Consider the following 23,719-nt stretch of genomic DNA (forward strand, 5'->3'; position numbering starts at 1 on the left):
ACATCGCTTTGAGCTATTTCCAAACTCAGAAGAAACTCTCCCTAAAGCAAGCACGATGGTAGGACTTCCTGGTTGAGTTTGATATGGCAATGAAGTACAAGACCGGAAAGGCAAATGTCGTGGTCGATGCATTGAGTCGGAAAGTGGAGCATGTGAATGCCGTACAATTGGAGGGCAGAGGCCAAGTATGTCAGTTGCATTCCAACTTCCTTTCCAGGATCATGGATGGACTGTACAGTGATCCCCAAGCAGTAACCTTGATGCAGCTCATCAAAGAAGGCAAGGCACGACGATTTTAGGTCCAGGAGGGACTCGTTTACAAAAAAGGGAATCGGGTTTATGCCCCTCGAGTGGACAATTTGAGGCGTGAGCTCTTAAGGGAGTGTCACGATTCTCTTTGGGCTGGACATCTGGGCATTCACAGAACCTTGGCTCTCGTAGAGAGGGCCTTCTACTGGCCGAAGATGGGGACTGATGTGGAGGAATATGTTTGAACGTGCCTCACTTGCCAACAAGACAAGATGGAGTAACGGAAGCCTGTAGGACTTTTGGAGCTGTTGACCGTACCAAAAAGACTGTGGTGTCACGGACTTAGCTGTTTTTGCCTAAGTTGTGCGGCACCCTTGCATGTCCGTCCGCAAAGGTCAGCCTCCCCGAAGCCTCCCATGGTCCCTTAGGACCTACAAATGAGAAAACGCATTAGAGAAAACGCCTCACTCGGGATCCACAAGCAAACATTTCCGAAAACACTTTATAGACAATGCAAATTACAAATAGACTTTACAAGCTCTAAACAGTTGCACAACAAAGGGTCAAAATGGTCAATTACAGATCGAAAATCTCTCACAAGTGTCCACATGACACAACCTTTATTTACAAGCCTAAAGCGGCCACGAAACCCAACTAAAATGGGACTATTAAACCTTCGACCGTCCCTCTACATGCTGTTCAAAACATGAATAAACAGAAAGACACGAACATACACAAGTATTACATCAAACATTCTATTTAGAACTTTGTTCGTGACATTCTCTCCCATTTATTCTTTCGACGTCCTCATCGAAGCCTTTGCCGACACTGCAACTGCTCGCCTTTGCTGAGTCTTCAATCTTCTGCTCCAGCTGCAATGTGCCTCTTGGCTCCCAACTGCTCTCCGCTGCTGTTTTTGAGTAGTCGAACCTTTGATCCGCCATATTACTTCAACTCGCCAATGACTCTAACTCTAGTGTGGGGTTGGTTGAGTTATGTTGATCCCTGTTGGTTCTTGCGGATCCTTCAGATGAAGGAAAAGACTATACTTACTATGCGTCAGTCTCTCAAATGCCTCATGCTGCTTGAACTGGGGGGATGCTTGTTGGAGCTTTAACGAGCATCGCCTCGCAAACTTCTGAAGTTTTGGGTCCTTCCTCCACAAAATTTGTCCATTGACTCTTCTTTCACTTAGTTGTCACTTCCAAGTAGGTTCGCATCACTTCTGCTTTCGATTGGCATTTCGTTGGGAAATGAAGCGGACAATCTACTCTCAGTAGCATTGATCACCGTTGGTGAGGATTTGACAACTATTATCTTCCATTATCTTCGAAGGGTCTTTGAACCTGTGCAGAGCTCCTCTGCTGGATAGATAAGAGAATTGGGGTACTCGGTTTCGCCCTTTCTCTTAAGAGTTGAGAAGGCAAAAGTTACTTGACTTCGCCCGCCTCCTCGAGGTTGTACTCAATGCATCTAGCTGGTTACTGGCTTTCGCCTGCTCTTTGCTCACACTTCTGAAGCACTTGAAGTGTTTGCACTCCTTGCGTTGACTTAGTTACTGTGATTCACCTTCTCAATGCCATCGAACTTCCGGAATGCAGGAAGTTTTCACCCCAACTTGGAGTAAGTCTCTAGTAGTTTTAGTTACCTATGGGATTGTACTGTCTTCTCCATCAACCCGGCCGCCTACTCCACTGAGTAGCAAAGGTACAACACCGCGTACTGCCTGCTTCGTTCCTTGGTCGTGCACTCTTGCATGACCCAAAGTCCTTCACTTTCGGCTATCTTGATGAGAAGCTTGTTGACACCGGTCTTACGAAGTTCCTTGACCTCCGCCCTTCAACCTTGTCTCGGTACTTAGAGTTTGCCTCTGCATGCTCCACCTCCCAGGCCCCTTTCATGACCAAGCGCTCTCCTTCCATGAGAGCAAGGGATTAATGACTTTCATGGAAGTCCCGCCTCTACGGTACCATGGCGCTGCCATGCCCATAGCCCTACTATCCGTTGCCTCGCATCTGCATCCCTTTTCTTCACGATCAGTAGATATGTCTATGTGGCACTCCTCCGAGTCCACCTCCATTCTAACTGATGCTTGATTTTGGGTAGCTAAGTCCCTCTGGACTCGTCGTCGCTTCCTCACCCCTTTCGACCCTCTGTTTTAACACCTCTGTGTTCTCCAAGCAGCTTCCTTTGGTCGATGGAAAGATAGACTGCAACTCCCATGCATGGCCTCTGCCATCACGTTGTAGGATTTGCACCGATTCTGTTCTCCTTAGCTTCCTTGGTAGCAACGTTCGCTTACTCGACCTTGTCCTCTGACTTGCCGGGCTCCGTTAAGCGAATATGGGCTCTGGAGTAGTCCAGCTCTCCAACTGCTTCGATCATACCTCTGCATTATCAAGTCCCTCCCATGGGACTCACTGGTACTTGCATTAGAACTTTTTCCTTGGTGTAACACAGCCCCCATATGCTGATGACCAAGGCTTTCATCCGATGCAAAATTCGATACACGCACGGAAGATCCGCCTTTGCGGTACCATGACCTTCACTCCTTGAATCCATAGCCCTTCTTGCCGTCGTGTTGTTCACTGAAGTGGAGCTTCCAGTAGCTCCCGATCATACCTCCGTATGATCTAGTCCCTCACGGGACTATGTCGTGTGTATCGCATTGTCACAAACTATTCCACCACGATTCGCTGCACCATGTCGTCTCCTGGTGACATCTCCATTGCATTCTGATCCTTGTGGGATGAACTCGAATTGTGATCCCTCCATGTGTGGCCTCTGCCAATACATCGTAGGGTCTCCTTCAACTTTGATTTTGTTCGCTCCTTTGGCAATCGACCTTCATCCACCCACTCTTGGGTCGCACCTAGATGAAGCACTGCTCTAGGACAGTCCGTCGCCTAGTAGCTCCCGAAGTCTATCGACTTCGCTGAAAATGGTGCACCATTGTCTGGATCCTGGGCCTCTGCCCCTACCAGCACAATCTCCGCTGCGCACCGCTTCATTTATGACAACTTGAATGGCAACACTGTGGCATATTCTTCAAGAGTACCCGCCTCCGCGTCCTCTTGCCCTGTGCCAAGTTTTTCTGAACCCAACTTCACCTACGCAAGTTGAGTCGTCTTAGTTCCTCTAATAAATGCTTCTCCGAGATAAGGTGCATGTGCCCAGAAGCTCCCTTCGTCTTTGGCACCATGCAAGATGAGTCCACTTCGTCAGAATGAAGGACCCATGGAACAACATGATCTTGCTCTTGTCTCTGCAAGAGTTCATGTCCTTAACCTCTGTCCAAGGAAAGCACTATGCCTTCGCTCCATGCTCCATCTTCTACGCCGGCTCCCTTCATGCGGCTTGGGTACTTTGACAAGTTACACCCAAGTTGCTTCGCTTCTCGTTTTTGCATTGAGTTGATGGTGGCCCTCGTGCCCACCATTCCACGGGTCAGCCCTCGAGTCCGATATCTATATCGACTTCAAGTGTGCCTTCATTTGTGTTGCTTTGAGTTGCTCCCCCACTTGATCTCGCAATGCATCCACCAATGCATTCTCTCAAGCGAGATCATGCGACGACTCCTCGCCGCTTGCTCGGTCCATTAAGCTTCGTGGAGTTGTTGTTTGTTGAGGTACTCTTCCTCAACATGTACAGTCTGTTGCACATGATTCTCCCTCTGGAGAGCCGAGAATTATCCCTCTTGGATATCTATCCCATTGGAGCAACATCTCTCTTCGTTTCGGAGACCACCATCCCCTTGGACTACTCCGATTTGCTGAACAAACTGCGCATTGTTCTGCCTCCTGCAAACGCACTTGCTAGATTGCGACTCCACGTCAATACAGCCCCCGTTGCACCACTCAAGGCCTAGCAACATGTTGAACTCGCTGCATAATTCAGCCTCCTACGGACGTATCCTTCACATGCCGAAGAGAAAGTTTCAATGCTCCATGGCGCCGAGTTTCAATCGCCTTGGGATGGCCACGAACATTCTATCGTCCGCATACAAGCCCTTGCATGAGAACCGAATTCTTTGAGTTAGCAATTCTCCTCACCTCTGTGAGCTTTGCACAACTCTTTCGGTCGTTGAGCAATTCATTCCACCTTGCATGGTCTCATCCTTTACCAAGCGCCTCGCTTGCCTTGAGCACCATCAAGTATAGTTGTCAACGTTGAGCCGTAGCTCAAACTAAGCCATCCTAACCTTTGTGTGCTCTGCATTCTTCCCAGCTTGCTTGTCCTCGTGGTGCCTCTTGCACAAAGGGTTGGCTATTCGTCTGAATGTCACTCTCAGATGCCCGCTCTTCCGAGCAACTCCTTTTTCCTACATCTCCATGCTCGTTTTCCCCCAAACGATCGCGTGTGTGCTGACTGCCCTCAACGCAGCCCCGCTAGGTCCCTCACGTTTGCATGCCAAGTGTTTCTATGAGTGCTTGTCCCACTCTGATACCATGTGTCACGGACTTAGCTGGTTTTGCCTAAGTCGTGCGGCACCCTTGCGTGTCCGTCCGCAAAGGTCAGCTTCCCCGAAGCCTCCCATGGTCCCTTAGGACCTACAAACGAGAAAACGGGTTAGAGAAAACGCCTCACTCGGGATCCACAAGCAAACATTTCCGAAAACACTTCATAGACAATGCAAATTACAAACAGACTTTACAAGCTCTGAACAGTTGCATAACAAAGGGTCAAAAGTTCGACTACTCAACAACAGCAGCGTAGAGCAACTGGGAGCCAAGAGGTCTATTGCAGCTGGAGTAGAAGATTGAAGACTTAGCAAAGGTGATAAGTTACAGTGTCGGCAAAGGCTTCGACTATGACGTTGAAGGAATGGGTGGGGGAGAATGTTACGGATAAACTTCTAAACAGGATGTTTGATGTAATGCTTATGTATGTTCGTATCTTTTGTTTTGTTAATGCTTTGCACAGTATGTAGAGGGACGGTCGAAGGTTTAACAACCCCAGTTTAGTTGGGATTGGTGGCTGTTTTATGTTTGTAAATGAAGGTTGTGTCATGTGGACGGATACGCAAGGGTGCCGCACGACTTAGGCAAAACCAGCTAAGTCCGTGACAATAGTGATAAATTTGGCTGGTTGACACGAGAGGACATTCCTTGCTAGCAAGAAAGTTTTATATTGAAATCAAAATTGGTAATGAACTTAAAGGATTGTATGGGCTTCATTATCAACTAAACGACAACTAAATGAGTGATGTTTTACTTGCCGAGAATTGAGTACCTTAGTGCTTAATTATCCTTTTCATTCTCACTAGTAATATTTTTCTCTTATGCTTTTGTGATGCAATCTTGTACAACTCAAGCTAATTTGGTATTTCAGATCTGAACTTCAGGTTAGTGTGGGTTCCACGTTTGGCGTACTGCCTGAAACAATATGAAAAGGGTCAAGTTTGACCCCAATGGTCAATTTGACCGTTGGGCCCTCTTTTGGGGCTTTAAATCCCCCCTCCTTCGCCCTTCTTTCACTCACTCTCATTAGCTCTCTCATTCTCACTCTCTTTCAGACTCTTTCTCACACTCTCGCTTGTGATTAAAGCTTCTAATCGATGATTTGTAGTAATTAAGCTATTGATTTAGATAAAAGAGGGATTTAAATTTGGGATCTGATGGAGTTCCTCTCTAATTTTAAGGTATTTAGCTTCTTTTTATGTTTTCTTTATCATTTCATATAATTAGAGGCATATCATTGCATATTTATAAAGATTAAAGATGGTTAAGGTCATTCTCTTGCGGTAGTCCCAATTAGGTCTACTGTCTTACATTTAGGCCCAAATTTGGGGCATTTAGACTTAATCACAGCCTTATACATTATTTATGGCTCATACACACAATAATCTTTGTTAAATACGATAAAATTGCCATTAATTTAGGATAAAAAACCTAAAAAGAGATTTTTTGAATTTATAAAAAATTTCAGTTTTTTTCTAAAATCGATATATCCCAATGTACGATATGCTGGTACCAATCGGTATGTACTGGTCTACCCATGACCAATACCATCAGTCAGCACGATACGATGGACCTAGCTTTTGTATGAGAAATCCTTTTTATATACATAATTTTTTATTTTTTAGAAAAAGGATTTAAGACAAGAGTCCTCAATCCAATTAATGATTTATTATGCTGTATGAAAATAGGTGAACTGTTAAAATTGAGTCAAATTGTTTCAGCAATGGTCAGAGAAGGTCTTAATCTCGATGCGCCACCATCTTATTTGACATGCAGTTGTCTGTTCACTTTACTTTTTTAAACTGGACATTTGTTCTTCCTTCCCTACTTAATGGTAAAATGTTGTAGCAATTGTTATTAATTATCAGCCATTTTTGGGTCCTAAACATAGAGAATCATTGGACTTGTGCAGAAACAATTGAAGCTAGTTTATAATTTCGGTAAAGTTTCTTCTCGTGGTTACCTTATGCATTCATGTTGGGCCATTTATGAACTTGTTTATAAAAATATCATGACTTAATTTATAATGTGCCTTTGTATTGGTTTATATATTTTTCTTATTCTGCAGTTTAAAGTTTTCAATACTGTAAGTTTGCAACAATTTTACTTGCAGTTCTTCCTGCCTTTTCTGGGAATGTTCCTTCGGTGTTGAAATCCAAATTTCCTTCAGCTAAAATTACTCACCTTGGAAATTGGTATGATTTATGACCTAAATACTGTTTTACCTATTATCCGAGATATGGTTTTAGATTGCAATTTGATCATTGTTAATCTTCGTAATTTGAGAAGTACCATGTCATTCCTTTTTTTTGGTACAATGGCAGCTTGTCATTTTCTCTTTTTTTTTTTTCCTATATGATCTTGATATTTATCAGACAGTATTTTGTTGGGTGTCTGCACTACTGTATCATTCATCTCCGTCCACTTTCTATGATGAACCTATTTATGTTGATGATGTATTAGATAAATCAAAATTTTGAAATGCTCTTTCTGCTTTTCTATGAAGTTGTTGTGATCAGTAATTAGATTGTTGCCTAAAATTGTGTAATCTAATGATCAACCTATGATCAATAAGCAGCTAGCCTAGACTTGCTAGCAAAATAATTAAACCTTTCAGATTTACCAAGTCTAAAAGAATATAAAGTTTTTGCTAACAGTTATTTATGCAAAACAAAACCAATGATGAATCATATAAAAGAAAACACTGGGTATTAATGCATTATCATTCCTTATTATTTGTATGATACGAAAGAAAAAATGTAAATATTGGTCTAATGTCAGTTTTTGTAACCAATAAATCTGATATGGTACCAGCACACTGGGTGATATACTGACCTGTACCTTTCAGTCTCATGATAAAAAATAAATAAAGACATTGGTACTGATCAATAAGATCTGGAATTGGTCCTCGGTCAGACTGATAATACTGGAGGTCTATATCAACTGTTATAACCAAAATTTTGTTCCATCTCTAATAGTAGTTTGGATCTTAAAGATTAATTTCTTCGCATTCAACCACTACTTCAGAAACTCAAGTAAAAGAACTGCTGTGAATGGATATAGATTATTTAAGAAACTATGTTATGAGAATTTTTAACCTTAAGTAAAATGTAATCTTTTCCTTGCAGTATGTCTTAATTGTCGTTTTTCTTCTAAGTAGGTTTCAATAATGCAACTTATGCATCTTTTTTTGTTTGCAGTGTTGTATCAGTTGCTTCATACAAAGAATTTTTGTTCATAACATTTTTGCATTTGATTGTAGGGTGATATTTTGTTTTCTTCTTTGGCTACGGGTTTACAGTTCATAGTGATCCAAGGTGGTGTTGTACATATCTTTTAGATGCAACTGATCCTTTGTTTATAGAAATTGGAAAGGCATTTATGGAACAACAACTTAAAGGTACTACTTTATATTCGTATCTTGATTGGTGGGATAGAAATATGGATGTTAGTCATCGATAATCTCAATAGTATAGACTTTGAGGGCCTTGTAAGCTTTAAAAAATTGTACCATGTAATTCTTTGCACTTGAATTAGGTTTGCGATGCTCTGTTTATCAGCATCATCATTTTTTTCATTTAGCAAAGCCTATATTTTTCTGTGTCAGTATCAATACTGTCAGAAAAATCTTCCATTTAAATAGCGTTTTAGTATGAATTCTGAAATATACACATTTGGTGTTAAGGAACTTCTCCTTTGTAGTTTTATCTAAAGATCAGCGTAAAATAAATGCTTTATCTTGACAGAATTAGTGTGGGGCTATCGCACCAATTCCATAAGGCTTTTTTATCGTGGTTCTAATCACATTATTTTTATATATTAGGGAGATTATCAATACGATTTAAAAGTAGGTATTCACTAATCTATTTTGGCAGCGAGTAATTGGCACATCCTGGCATCTTATTGGCTTAAATAAGGTTTTTTTAATTTGTGCAACTGAGATGTTGTTTTCTTGGTTTGCTTGTTCTTTTGTTGGGTTGACTTGGTGTTAGTGATATTTTTTAGCTTACTCTTCATGTTGCTCTTTTACGTGAACTATTTCTTCCAGATTTGGCTGGATCTCTTTTTTCTATTCCATCTCATAAATGAAAGAGAAGTAGTCATTCACTTTTATTAAAATAATGTAAATTAGCAACTGTCAATTATTTAATATCTTTTCTGGTATACTTGCTTTTTCTTTTTCGTAAGGGTTGCATCCACCACTGTCATATTTTAATGTTTTCTGAGAAATTATGTACCCTTTCATGTCATCGCAGAAGATAATATTATAATCCATAAATTGATTAAATTTAATTGTGACCTTCCTCCAGTAATGCAACAAATTACTCATTTAAGATTTGAAACAATGTTCACTTATTCTGCAGAATATGGCAGGAGAAGTCACATATACAATTGGTACATTTCTCTTTCCATCTTCTGAGAAACCTTTATTCATGCTGCTAGTAATTTCTTTTATATGCAAGCTCTTATGTTAATTCCAAGGACTGAGCATATCCATGGGTAATGCAGATACTGCTAATACAATTCTTATAATCAAGCCTTACTAACAAAGAAAATATAACATAGCACAAATATTCCTACTGGAGAACTTAGTGTTAGCTCTTCAACAGCAGAAGTGGTCCTTTTCTTTACCAGGTGTTTTTTGTCTTCGTAACTTAATTTGATGTTATTCTTCTCATATATAAATATAAATAAATAAATAAATAAATATACAACGATTGAAATTTTGTATCGTATCGGAATTTCGAGATTTGCTCGATACGGTACAGTACTGTATACCAAGCGGTATATTTCGGTATATCGCTCGGTATATATATATATATATATATATATATATATATATATATATATATATATATATATATATATATATAAAAGAGGTAAACTACTCGGTATACCTCTCTTCTCCCCACGCGGGGCACCATCGCCGAGGCGATGTCACCTCTCTTCTCGGGCGATATCGTAGGAAAAAAAAAGTTTTGCGACGTTGCCTCTCTTAGGTAGCGTCGTAGAAAAAAAAAAAATTTTTTTTTGCGATGTTGCTGAGGTGACGTCGCAGAAAAAAAGAAATTTCGCTGAGGTATCGCCTCGCTTTGCCTCGCGATGTCGATACTCTTCTCCCCGTGCGCGGATGAGAAGTCACCGTAGATGAGGATAGCGACGTCGATCTCAGATTCTCCTTTTTTTTCTTGTTTTTCCTATTTCTTTCTTCCCCTTTTGCCTCTTCTTCTCCCTCTTTCTTCTCCCTCGGTCACCGTCGACTCCCTCTTTCTTCTCCTTTGGTCACCGTCGATGATAATAGCCTTAATCGACACTACCGCTTGGTAAAGGATGGTTCGTGTACCGGTCTGTTGATGGACCGATACATACCGCCCAGTACCGGCGGTATCATTCGGTGTTGCAAACCTTGTATATATATACATATATATATATATATCTATATGTGTATATGTATATATCTATATATTAATATGTATATATATACACATATATCTCTGTATATATATGTATATGCATATATATACATATATACATATCGTGGGTTATGAGGTTGCATCTTTTTCCTGGATCCCTAAAACAGTCAGATTCTACTACAGAAATTAGGCTTTTCTTTTTCATATATACATATACATGTATATGTATATATGTATATATGGATATACATATATATACATATATATATACATATATACATATATGCATATACATGTATATGTATATGCATATATGTATATATATGTATATACGTATATGTATATATGTATATGTGTATATGTATTTAAATACATATAATACATTTACACATATACATATATATATATATATACATATATATATAAATATATGTATATACATACATATATATAAATATACATATATATATGTGTGTGTATATATATATATATTTATATTATATGCAAGGTTCGTAATTTCGTACCGTACTAGAGTATCGAGTTCAGTTCGGTACGGTACGTTATGTTTATACATGTATACACATATATTTACACATATATACATATATACATATATATATACAAATATATATATATATATATACACATATATATACATATATATTTATATTTGTGTGTATATATATACATATTAATATGTATACATATGTGTGTGTGTATATATATGTATGCACAATACATATATATTTACATATATATACATATACATAAACACACACACACACACACACACACATATATACATATATACACATATACACACACACACATATATATATATATATATGTGTGTGTGTGTATATATATATGTACATATACATACATATATATCAATATAAATCACATTGATATATGTATGTGTATACACATACTTATACATACATACACTCACCTATATATCAATATAAATCACATTGATATATGTGATGAGTTATTTTTATATAACCAAAGATGTTCTTGTTTGCAATATGCGTTGTAACCAACATTAGGGTGATCAAATTTATGTAACCAATCTTTTATAGATATAGAAAATTTCAAGGTCTTCAATTTCATACACTCACCTATATATCAATATAAATCACATTGATATATGTGATGCGTTATTTTTATGTAACCAAAGATGTTCTTGTTTGCAATATGAGTTGTAACCGACATTAGGGTGATCAAATTTATGTAACCAATCTTTTATAGATATAGAAAATTTCAAGGTCTTCAATTTCAAATAATTCCACCCAGTACGATCGGTACGTACCGGTTCGTCAACAGACCAATACACGGACCGCCCGTTACTAGGCGATATATATATATATATATATATATATTATAAAAGGCGATGTCGCGTCACGTTTCCCTTCTCCAATGCGGGGCGACGTCGCCTCGCCTAGGGAGAAGAGAGAGGCAATATCGTTGAATTTTTATTTTGTTATATATACACACACACACACACCGAACGGTATATCACTCGGTATACAGTATCGTACCGTACCGAGTGAATGTCGAAACTCTGGTACGGTACGATATTTCAATCTTTGGAAAATTTAGTAAGAAGCATAGGAGCATACATCATGTAACCAATCATTTTACATATAAAGGCTATCGGTGCTTTGTCATCATTTGATTTAAACTTAGTAGCTCTATTATAGATTCTCCTTTTGTCATTTTCATGAATAATTAATTACAATTGTAATGTATTATCTTTTCATTTGTTGCATGAAATAACAATTATAATTGTTTATTGTACTTACTTTTATATGCTTATTTTATAGTTTTTATTGTTCTTTTATCAAAATGTCTAGTTTTAAGAGGGAAAAAAATGCTCCTAGAAATCAATCAAATATTTGAAGAGTATGCTATAAAACTTGAAAACAATAGAAGTAAAATCATATGTAACTTATGTGAAAAGACCATCTCAGTTGGGATATGGTACAAGCAAGGTTCGTTGTATCGATCTGTACTAGTGTATCGATTATGCATCGATATGGTACACATATATACACATATATATACATACATACATATATAAAAAGTAATTTCTTGCTCGCGTTGGTACAAGAAACCGAGGTTTCCTTCTCCCCATGAAAAAAAGGGTGACGAGGCGATGTCGCCGCCTCATCGCCTCGTTTCTTCTGCCCATGTGGGGAGAAGAAATGTTGCCTCCACGATGCTCGGTTTTTTCTCCCCACGACGTCGTTGAGGCTTCTTCTCCCCGCACGGATGAGGAGTTATTGCCGATGATGCCGATGCCTCTTCGCCTTAGATGAGGAGGAGGTGACATCTCATTTGCGGCGTCCGACGAGGGAGGGCTGCGATGGATCGGGATCATCGAGGGAGAGCGGCATCGGATCTCTAGGTTCTCCCTTTTCTTCTCCCCCTTCTTTCTTCTACCTCAGCTAATACCACCCGATAGCAGGCGGCGACAGTCGAAATCGATCGTCATCGATTGATTTAGGGTGGTAGCAGAAACAGCCCCAATCGACGATATTGGCTGGTAGCGGTTGGTCAACGTACCAGTACGTACCACCCGGTACGGGTGGTATTATTCAAAATTAAAATCCTTGATGGTATGTATGGTACATGTATTGATACTGTAGTGATGCACGAGTACTAGTGCCAAGATCCGTATTGATATCATCGCTATGACCCTCGTATTCATCATAAAACTGTTCCTACGTAGCATGTATGTATTCTTCCTATTCCTTGGCTTTTTTTTGAATTGTATCATTGCTTACCTATTGTAGCTTATTTTTAAATAATTAATGGATCTTCGTTGAAATCTTTTTGCATTTTACAATATTGGGATAGCTATAGGTCAAATGTTGCTTCAACCGAGTGATTCCTCTATCCCGACCAGTGTAGTCACAATGTTCGCACCGCTAATGATGACGGTTGTTGTCCAAACAGTAGGCATGATCCTAAGCATTATCATATACCTATTCCTTTGGTGTAATGTTCCTATAAAAATTTATTAAATTAATAAGCTACGATTAGCCCTAATTTCCATCGAATTTAAAATAACAAGCTGTGATTATTTGTAATGAATCTCACCTTGCCATTATAAATATGTTAATCATCTTAATATTGGATTAAATACATAAAATTGACCCAATATTGGTTAAATTACAATGAAATCATTATTAAGCCAATCAATAAAGTCATCAACATTAATTTTACCTTTAAACTCTGGAATATCCAATCTTGGGTTGTATTTGTTCTTCCACTCGTTTTGGACACCATGTCTTGCTCGGAATCTTCTCGACTCCCTTGGATGAGGAGGTGTATTATTATCAGAAGTAAATTCATGGACATCATTTTCATGCTGGTTGTGTCTACTTTGAAGTTCTTCGATTATTTCATTTTTTTCTTGTAGACTACGCAGCAATCTTCGTAGTTGTAGCCTCAATGACTCAGCATCATCTTCATGGCAACCACCTTCACCAATTATATCTTTTTCATTCCGCCTTGCATTATCTCTAACCTTTAGCTCTGATACCAAACTGATACCGAGGGTGATGCAGAATAGGGTGATAAAGCAGAATAGATTTTGATAGAAAACCGATAGCAGAGCTATATTTGCTTGAATGAGTATTTTGATTAGAAAAGTCACTGTAGATGAGGAATGAACTCTCGAAGAAAAGTCGCAGTACAGTTGTATTTGCTAGAATGAGTGTTTTGGATAGAAAAAGAACGAACTCACGATAAAACTTAAATAAGATCGAAAAATAGCTCACCACCAAGTTAAAATCACAAAGGGATATAGAAAGTTCACCACCCTAAGGATTATAAACGAGGATATAAAACTGAAATAAAAAACTCAACACTTAAGGATGCATCCAAGAGATACAGTTTTTGTGAGTACTTCAAGAGAGCTTCTGCCATAATATTATCAGTTTTAAAAGTCCTTTCTAAGCTCTAAACACCAAAATAAGTACTAGTGCATGAAACAACCATTCATGCATAAGGAATTTCAAAAATTAAGTGTTTTACCACTGCAAACCAACTCCTTAAATGCATTCCTTGGTCATGAATAAAAGCACCATGAAACAACTTTATCTTTATGTAGGGAATATGCTGATGAGCTGTCATATTTGAGTGGGCTGAGTTTAAGGTTATGAGGCAACATTGTTGGCTTAAAAAAATACCATTTCATCAGTAAGGTCCATATGATTAGATTGTAGCAAATTAGACAATCCCGTGTTAATGTTCGATTGGTTTTTTGCGCACCATCTCGAAAGTTTAAAATATTGGCCATTTACAAAAAAAATGTGACGGTTATAAAGTTTGCGCAAAGTCGAGGTTCGATCAGTTTTTTATGCAACGTCTCGATTTATTTGAAATATTGACCATTCCAAACATATTAGCTCTAGGGAAGTTGTTTAAGCTAAGTTTTGCCAAAAGACATGATGGTGATCAGGTTTGCAAAGAGTCAAGGTTCGATAGGGTTTTTGCCCTTCCTCTCAAAAATTTAAAATATTGACCATTCCCAATATATTTGCCTTCAGGAAGTCGTATATGCTGGGCTTCGTAAAAATACGTGGCAGTCATAAATTTTACACAAAGTCATGGTTTGATAGGTTCTTTGTTAACAATCTCAAAAATTCAAAAAATTAATCATTCCCAATGTATTTGCCCTAGGGAAGTCCTATGAGAATGGTTTCACGGAAAAACATGACGGTCATAAAGATTGCGGAAAGTCGTGGTTCAATCGGTATTTTACGCACCATCTCCAAATTATAAAATATTGACTATTCCTAACATATTAGCCTTAAGGAAGTTGTATAAGCTTAGTTTTGCAAAAAAAATGTGAAGGTTATAAACTTTGCGCAAAGTTGAGGTTCGAATAATTTTTTTCGTACCATCTCGAAAAGTTAAAATATTGACCATTCCCAACATATTAGCTCAAGAAAATTTGTACAAGCCAAGTAGGTAGCCCTAGGGAGAAGCAACCATTACCCCTGCCCTAAGTCGCCCTCGCACTAGCCATTGAGGGCACGGGAGCATGTGTTGCCCGTGAGGTGCCCTTTGCCCTTAGTCGCTTCTCGTCGCCTATTGTAAGGGTCGCCTCCCGGCCTCTTCTCTGGCAGAGAACTATCGATCATTGGGATATTAGCCTTGGGGAAGTTGTATAAGCTTGGATTCACGGAAAAAATATGACCGTTAGAAAGTTTCTGCAAAGTCGAGGTTCGATTGGTTTTTTGTGCACCATCTCGAATATTTAAAATATTGACCATTCCTAACATATTTGCCTAAAGGAATTTGTATAAGCTTAGTTTCGCAAAAAAAAAATAACTATCATAAAGATCGTCCAAAGTTGAGATTCAATTGTTTTCTTATGGACCCTCTAAAAAATTTACAATATTGACCATTCCTCATATATTAGCTTTCGAGAAGTTGTATAAGCTTACTTTCGTAAGAAAACATGGTCGTCATAAAGTTTGTGCAAAGTCGGGGTTTGATCGGTTTTTTGCGTAGTCTCAAAAATTCAAAAAATTGATCATTATCAACTTATTTGCCCTAGCGAAGTCGTTTGTGCATGGTTTCACAAAAAATTATGTAAGTCATAAAGTTTGCACAAAGTTAAGGTTCAATTGGTTTCTGCGCCCCATCTCAAAAATTCAAAATGTTGACCATTCCCAGCATATTAGCATTATAGAAGTTGTATGAGCCTAGTTTCGTAAAAAAACATTACGATCATAAAGTGTGTGCAAAGTCAAGGTTCGGTAGGTTTTTTTAGCTCCATCTCAAAAATTCAAAATATTGATCATGCATAATGTATTAGACTTATGGAAGTTGTATAAGTCAGTTTTCGCAAAAAAAATAATGGTCATAACATTTGTGTAAAGTCGAGGTTCGAATAGTTTTTGCGCACCATCTTGAAAATTCAAAATATTAACCATTCTTAACATATTAGCCCTAAGGAAGTTGTATAAGCTTGGTTTTAGAGACAAACTTACAGTCATAAATTTTGCGTAAAGTTGATGTTGGATCGGTTTTCTACGCACCGTCTCGAAAATTCAAAAAATTGATCATTCCAAACATATTTGTCCATGAGCTGTTGTACGAGCATAGTTTAAAAAAAAAAAACGTGGTATTTATTAAGTGTTTGCAATGTCGAGATTCGATCGGTTTTTTGCACACCATCTTAAAAATTCAAAAAATTGATCACTCCAAACATATTTTCCCTACGGTAGTCTGTATAAGCATAGTTTTGGAAAAATCGTGACAGTCATAAACTTTGCAAAAAATCGAAGTTCGATTGGTTTTTTGTGCACCATCTCGAAAATTCAAAATATTGACCATTCCCAACATATTAGCTCCATGGAAGTTGTTTAAGCTTGGTTTTGTAAAAAAATGTGACGGTTATAAAGTTTGCGCAAAGTCAAGGTTCGATCAGTTTTTTGTGCACCGTCTCGAATATTTGAAATATTGACCATTCCAAACATATTACCTGTAGGGAAGTTGTTTAAACTGGGTTTTGCTATAAGACGTGACGGTCATAGGTTTGCAAAGCTTCAAGGTTCGATCGGTTTTTTGTGCTCCCTCTAAAAAATTTAAAATATTGACCATTCCCAATATATTTGTCTCCGTGAAATCGTATAAGTTGGGCTTTGTAAAAAAACGTGGTAGCCATGAATTTTGCGCAAAGTCAAGGTTTGATAGGTTTTAGAAACAAACTTATAGTTATAAATTTTGCATAAAGTTGATGTTGGATCGGTTTTCTACGCACCGTCTTGAAAATTCAAAAAATTGATCATTCCAAATATATTTGTCTATAAGCTGTCGTACAAGCATAGTTTCAGAAAATAAACGTGATAGTTATAAAGTTTTTGCAATGTCGAGGTTCGATCGATTTTTTACGCACCGTCTCAAAAATTCAAAAAATTGATTACTCCCAACATATTTGCACTAGGGTAGTCAGTATAAGCATAGTTCCGGAAAAAAACGTGACAGTCATAAACTTTACGGAATATCGAAGTTTGATTGGTCGAAAATTCAAAATATTGACCATTCCCAACATATTAGCTCCATGGAAGTTGGTTTAGCTTGGTTTTGCAAAAAAAATATGACGGTGATAAAGTTTGTGCAAAGCCGAGGTTCGATCAGTTTTTTGTGCACCGACTCAAATATTCGAAATGTTGACCATTCTAAACGTATTCGAAATATTCGAAATGTTGACCATTCTAAAAATATCATCAGGTTTGCAAAGCTTCAAGGTTCGATCGGTTTTTTGTGCTCCCTCTTAAAAATTTAAAATACTAACCATTCCCAGTTTATTTGCCTTGGGAAGTCGTATATGCTGGGCTTCGTAAGAAAACGTGGCAGTCATGAATTTTATGTAAAGTCAAGGTTTGATAAGTTCTTTGTTCACCATCTCAAAAATTCAAAAAATTGATCATTCCTAACATATTTACGCTAGGAAAATCCTATTAGAATGGTTTCATGGAAAAACATGATGGTCATAAAGCTTGCACAAAGTCAAGGTTCAATCGATTTTTTATGCATTGTCTCCAAATTTTACTGACCATTCCTAACATATTAGTCATAGGGAAGTTGTATAAGTCTGGTTTCGTAAAAAAAATGTGACGGTTATAAAGTTTACGCAAAGTTGAGATTCGAATGATTTTTTGCGCACCATCTCGAAATATCAAAATATTAACCATTCCCAACATATTAGCCCAAGAAAATTTGTATGAGCCAAGTAGGTAGCCCTAGGGAGAAGCAACCATCGCCCCTGCCCCAGGTCGCCCTCGCAATAGCCATTGAGGGTACAGGAGTGCGTGCTGCCCACGAGGTGCCCTTGCCCTTAGTCGTTTCTCGTTGCCTATCACAAGGGTCACCTCCTTGCCTCTTCTCTGGTGGAGAACTATTGATCATTAGGATATTAGCCCTAGGGAAGTTGTATAAGCCTGGATTCACGAAAAAAATATGACGGTTATAAAGACTGCCCAAAGCCGAGATTCGATTAGTTTTTTGTGCACTATCTCGAAAATTTAAAATATTGACCATTCCCAACACATTTATCCAAGGGAAGTTTTATAAGCTTAGTTTCGCAAAAACAAATGACGGTTATAAAGACTGCTCAAAGCCGAGATTCGATTGTTTTCTAGTGGACTCTCTAAAAAATTTACAATATTGACCATTCCACATATATTAGCTTTTGGGAAGTTGTATAAGCTTAGTTTTACACGAAAACATGGCCGTTATAAAGTTTGTGGAAAGTCGGGGTCTGATCGGTTTTTTACGCAGTCTCAAAAATGCAAAAAATTGATCATTATCAACTTATTTGCCTTGGCGAAGTCGTTTGTGCATGGTTTCAAAAAAAATTATGTCAGTCATAAAGTTTGCGCAAAGTAAAGGTTCAATTGGTTTTCTATGCACCATCTCAAAAATTCAAAATATTGATCATTCCCTGCATATTAGCATTATAGAAGTTGTAAGGGCCTGGTTTCGCAAAAAAACAAGACAATCATAAAGTTTGTGCAAAGTCGAGGTTCGATCTTTTTTTTTTAGCACAATCTCAAAAATTCAAAATATTAATAATGCCCAACATATTAGACCTATGGAAGTTGTATAAGCCAATTTTCGTAAAAAAAGTAACGGTCATAAAGTTACGCAAAATCGAGGTTCGAACAGTTTTTGTGCATCATCTTGAAAATTCAAAATACCCAAGATAGTTTTTGTGTATAAGCTTGGTTTTATAAACAAACTTACAGTCATAAATTTTGCATAAAGTCGATGTTGGATCAGTTTTCTATGCACCGTCTCGAAAATTCAAAAAATTGATCATTCCAAACATATTTGTCCATGAGATGTCGTGCTAGCATAGTTTCAAAAAAAAAAAAACATGATAGTTTTAAAGTTTTTGCAATGTTGAGGTTCGATCAGTTTCTACGCACCATATCAAAAATTCAAAAAATTAATCACTCTCAACATATTTACCCTAGGTTAGTAAGTATAAGCATAGTTTCGGAAAAAGCATGACATTCATAAACTTTGCAGAAAATAGAAGTTCGATTGGTTTTTTGCGGACCATCTAGAAAATTCAAAATATTGACCATTCCCAACGTATTAGCTCCATGGAAGTTGTTTAAGCTTGGTTTTGCAAAAAAAATATGATAGTTACAAAGTTTGCGCAAAGTCGAGGTTCGATAATTTTTTGTGCACCATCTCGAATATTCGAAATATTGATCATTCCAAACATATTAGCTCTAGGGAAGTTGTTTAAGCTAAGTTTTACCAAAAGATATGACGGTCATCAGGTTTGAAAAGCGTCAAGGTTCGATCGGTTTTTTGAGCTCCCTATCAAAAATTCAAAATATTGACCATTCCCAATATATTTGCCTTCGAGAAGTCGTATATGATGGGCTTCGTAAAAAAACACGGTAGTCATAAATTTTGTGCAAATCAAGGTTCGATAGGTTCTTTGTGCACCATCTCAAAAATTCAAAAAATTGATCATTTCCAACATATTTGCTCTACGGATGTTCTATGAGAATGGTTTCGCAAAAAAAAAGACAATCATAAAGTTTGTGTAAAGTCGTGGTTCGGTCGAATTTTTGAGCACCATCTCAAAAATTTAAAATATTGATTATGCTCAACATATTAGACCTATGAAAGTTGTATAAGCCAGTTTTTGCAAAAAAAGTAACGGTCATAAAATTTTCGTTTACAAAGTTTGCACAAAGTCAAGGTTCGATTAGTTTTTTGTGCATCGTCTCGAATATTCGAAATATTGACCATTCAAAACATACTAACTCTAGGGAAGTTGTTTAAGCTGGGTTTTGCCAAAAGATTATTGTATCTGGGATTTTGATAATGAAATCAATTGATAGTGTTTATGATATTGATTTGCGTTTTGAGTGACGCAAGAAGCTTCGATCAAGGAGAGATAATTAAAGCAGGAAGAATCATGTTGGGCCAGAGAGAAACATGTCAGAAGATTGGATGTCGAACCGAAGGATCGGTTGACATATCGATAGAAAGCTTCGAGCCATGAGTTCGGGCATCGGACCAAGAAGAGCGGAATTTGTACCAACGAAATTGGAGTTGCGGAGGTCAATTGGCCGATTGGACAAAAGGCCATAAGAGAGGATGATGCATCGAAGAATCGGACGAAGCGTCGATAAACCAATGACATGCCGGACAATATGATTCAAGCTTTGTAATAATTATCTAGATCAAAGTAGGTTTTATTTGTGCAGGATTAACTACGATAGTGATCAAGGCATAAAGCAAAATAAAGTATCGGAGTCAAGAACGAGATTTCGTTAGGAGTTCGAGAGTTCGTAGGAAGTTCGAACGTTCGTCGGAAGTTCTGCCGGAATTGACAGAGAAGTCCAGGAGCTTGCGAAAGAAGCTCATCGGAACTTGCCAAGAAGATCGTCATGAAGTCCATGAGCTTGCTGGGAGTCCGCTAGAATATTACCGAGAGATCATCGGAAGTTCGCCGGAAGATCGCCGGAAGCTTGTCGAAAGAAACCTAGACTAATTGGATCTGATATGCTTAGTGTATGCCTTAAATGTCGAAAGAAACCAAGTTTGGCTTGTGTTGGGCCAAGTGAAAGGCCAAATAGTGACCCAACGGGTGAAACCGTCGTGGCATAGTCTCCGAGACTCGGTGGTACCACCCAGACACAGTCTTCCAAGCAGTAGTATCGCCAGATTAGGCGATGGTACCACCTAGTGTCAGTGTTGCAGGCGGTGGTACCGCCTAGCACAGGCAGTGGTACCGTCGGTACCCGGGAAACCCTGGATGAGATATTTTTAGGCTCAAAGTTTGAATCCACTTGAGGCCTATAAATACCTCTCTCATCCCTAGTTAACATACACAAGCACAAAGAGTTTAAAAGTGAGAAAATGTTGTAGTAATCACTTGAGAAAAACCCTCCTATAGTTCTAACTTTAGAATTCTGTTTAGGGAGGAGGGTGTGCTTGTAAAGGCTGTCTCCTAAACCAGTGAAAAGGAGAATAGGGGTGTAAAAGGGTAGTTGATCTTTGCCTATTGAAAGATCGGTAGTGGAAGCCGGTGGCCTCGATAGAAGAGGAATCTGGAGTGGATGTAGGTCACGATGACCGAACCACTATAAAAATCTTGTTTGCATTTCGTTTTGAGTAATTTACCTTTACTGCAAACTGCTTTACCTTCTTATTGCTTTCACTATGCTCCTATACGCTTTCAAGTTAATATCTTTACGAAACGGTTTTCGTCAGAATTGGGTTTAAACGAAACGAAGGTTTTTGAAATCGGTAATTTTTCCGCTGCACTAATTCACCCCCCCCCCCCCCCCCCCCTCTTAGTGCCTACTTGATCCTAACAAAGATGTGACGGTCAAAAAGTCAAGGTTCGATCAGTTTTTTGTTTTCACTTTCAAAATTTTAACATATTGACCATTCCCAATATATTTGCTTTCGGGAAGTCGTAAATACTAGGCTTCGTAAAAAAACATGGCAATTATAAATTTTGCACAAAGTCAAGGTTTGATAGGTTCTTTGTCCACTATCTCAAAAATTCAAAAAATTGATCATTCCCAACTTATTTGCCATAGGGAAATCCTATGAGAATGGTTTTACGGAAAAACATAACGGTCATAAAGATTGTGCAAAGTCGAGGTTCAATCGGTTTTTTATATACCATCTCTAAATTTTATTGACCATTCCCAACATATTAACCTTAGGGTAGTTGTATAAGCTTGGTTTCGTAAAAAAAATGTGACGGTTATAAAGTTTGCACAAAGTTGAGGTTTGAATGATTTTTTGCGCACATCTCAAAAAGTCAATATATTGACCATTCCCAACATATTAGCCCAAGAAAATTTGTACGAGCCAAGTAGGTAGCCCTAGGAAGAAGCAACCATCGCCCATGCCCCAAGTCGCCCTCACACTCGCCATTGAGGGCACGGGAGTGTGTGCTGCCCGCGAGGTGCCCTTGTTCTTAGTCGCTTCTCGCCGCCTATCGCAAGGGTCGCCTCCCTACCTCTTTTCTAGCAGAGAACTATCGATCATTAGGATATTAGCCCTAGGGAAGTTGTATAAGCCTGGATTCAAGGAAAAAATAAGACGGTCATAAAGTTTATGCAAAGGCGAGGTTCGATTGGTTTGTTGTGCACCATCTCAAAAATTTAAAATATTGACCATTCCCAACATATTTGCCCAAGGGAAGTTGTATAAGTTTAGTTTTGCAAAAAAATATGACGCTCATAAAGTTTTTCCAAAGCCGAGATTCGATTGTTTTCTTGTGGGCCCTCTAAAAAATTTATAATATTGACCATTCCCCTTATATTTGCTTTCGGAAAGTTGTATAAGCTTAGTTTCACAAGAAAACATGGTCGTCATAAAATTTGTACAAAGTCGGGGTTTAATCGATTTTTTGCGCAGTCTCGAAATTCAAAAAATTGATGATTATCAACTTATTTGCCCTGGCATAGTCGGTTGTGCATGGTTTCACAAAAACTTATGTAAATAAAGTTTGCGCAAAGTCAAGGTTCAATAGGTTTTTTGCGCACCATCTTAAAAATTCAAAATTTTGACCATTCCCTGTATATTAGCATTATGGAAGTTGTATGAGCCTGGTTTCACAAAAAAACTTACGATCATAAAGTTTGCGTAAAGTCTAGGTTCGATCAGTTTTTTTAGCACCATCTCAAAAATTCAAAATATTGATTATGCCTAACATATTAGACCTATGGAAGTTGTATAAGCAAGTTTTCGCAAAAAAAAGTAACGGTCATAAAGTTTGCGCAAAGTCAAGGTTCAAATAGTTTTTACGCATAATCTTGAAAATTCAGAATATTAACCATTTTCAACATATTAGACCTAAGGAAGTTGTATAAGCTTGGTTTCAGAAACAAACTTACAATCATAAATTTTGCATAAAGTCAATGTTGGAACGGTTTTTTACGCACTGTCTCGAAAATTCAAAAAATTGATCATTCCAAACATATTTGTCTATGGGATATCGTACGAGCATAGCTAAAAAAAAACAACGTGATAGTTATAAAGTTTTTGCAATGTCAAGGTTCGATCGTTTTTTTGCGCACCGTGCCACGAGAGTATCTAATTTACTACAATCTGATCATATGGATCTTGCTAATGATATGGGAATTTTTTTAGCCAACAATGTTGCCTTACAATCTTAAACTCAGCCCACTCAAATATGACAGCTCATCAGCATATTCCCTACACAAAGTTAAAACTGTTTCAAGGTGCTTTTCTTCATGACCAAGGAATGCATTAAAGGAGTTGGTTAGCAGTTGTAAAACACTTAATTTCGAAATTCCCTATACATGAAGGGTTGTTTCATGCACTAGTACTTATTTTTGTGTTTAGGGCTTAGAAAGGACTTTAGAAATTAATAATATTTTGGCAGAAGCTCTCTCGGAATACTCCCTTAAACTCTGTATCTCTTGGATGCATCCTTGAGTGGTGAGTCTTTTGTTTTCATTTTTGTATTCGCGTTTATAATCCTTGGGGTGGTGAACTTTCTGTATCCCTTTGTGATTTTAACTTGGTGGTGAGCTATTTTTCGATCTTATTTAAGTT

The 23,719-nt window shown here is 38.0% G+C and overlaps 1 pseudogene; it reads left to right on the top strand.

Annotated features, from left to right (window-relative positions):
• Positions 1-23,719, top strand: part of LOC135629620 (alpha-N-acetylglucosaminidase-like) — a 74,846-nt pseudogene that overhangs the window by 20,336 nt on the left and 30,791 nt on the right.

Source organism: Musa acuminata, chromosome BXJ3-1, assembly GCF_036884655.1.
Source record: "Musa acuminata AAA Group cultivar baxijiao chromosome BXJ3-1, Cavendish_Baxijiao_AAA, whole genome shotgun sequence".
Taxonomy (NCBI): Eukaryota; Viridiplantae; Streptophyta; class Magnoliopsida; order Zingiberales; family Musaceae; genus Musa; species Musa acuminata.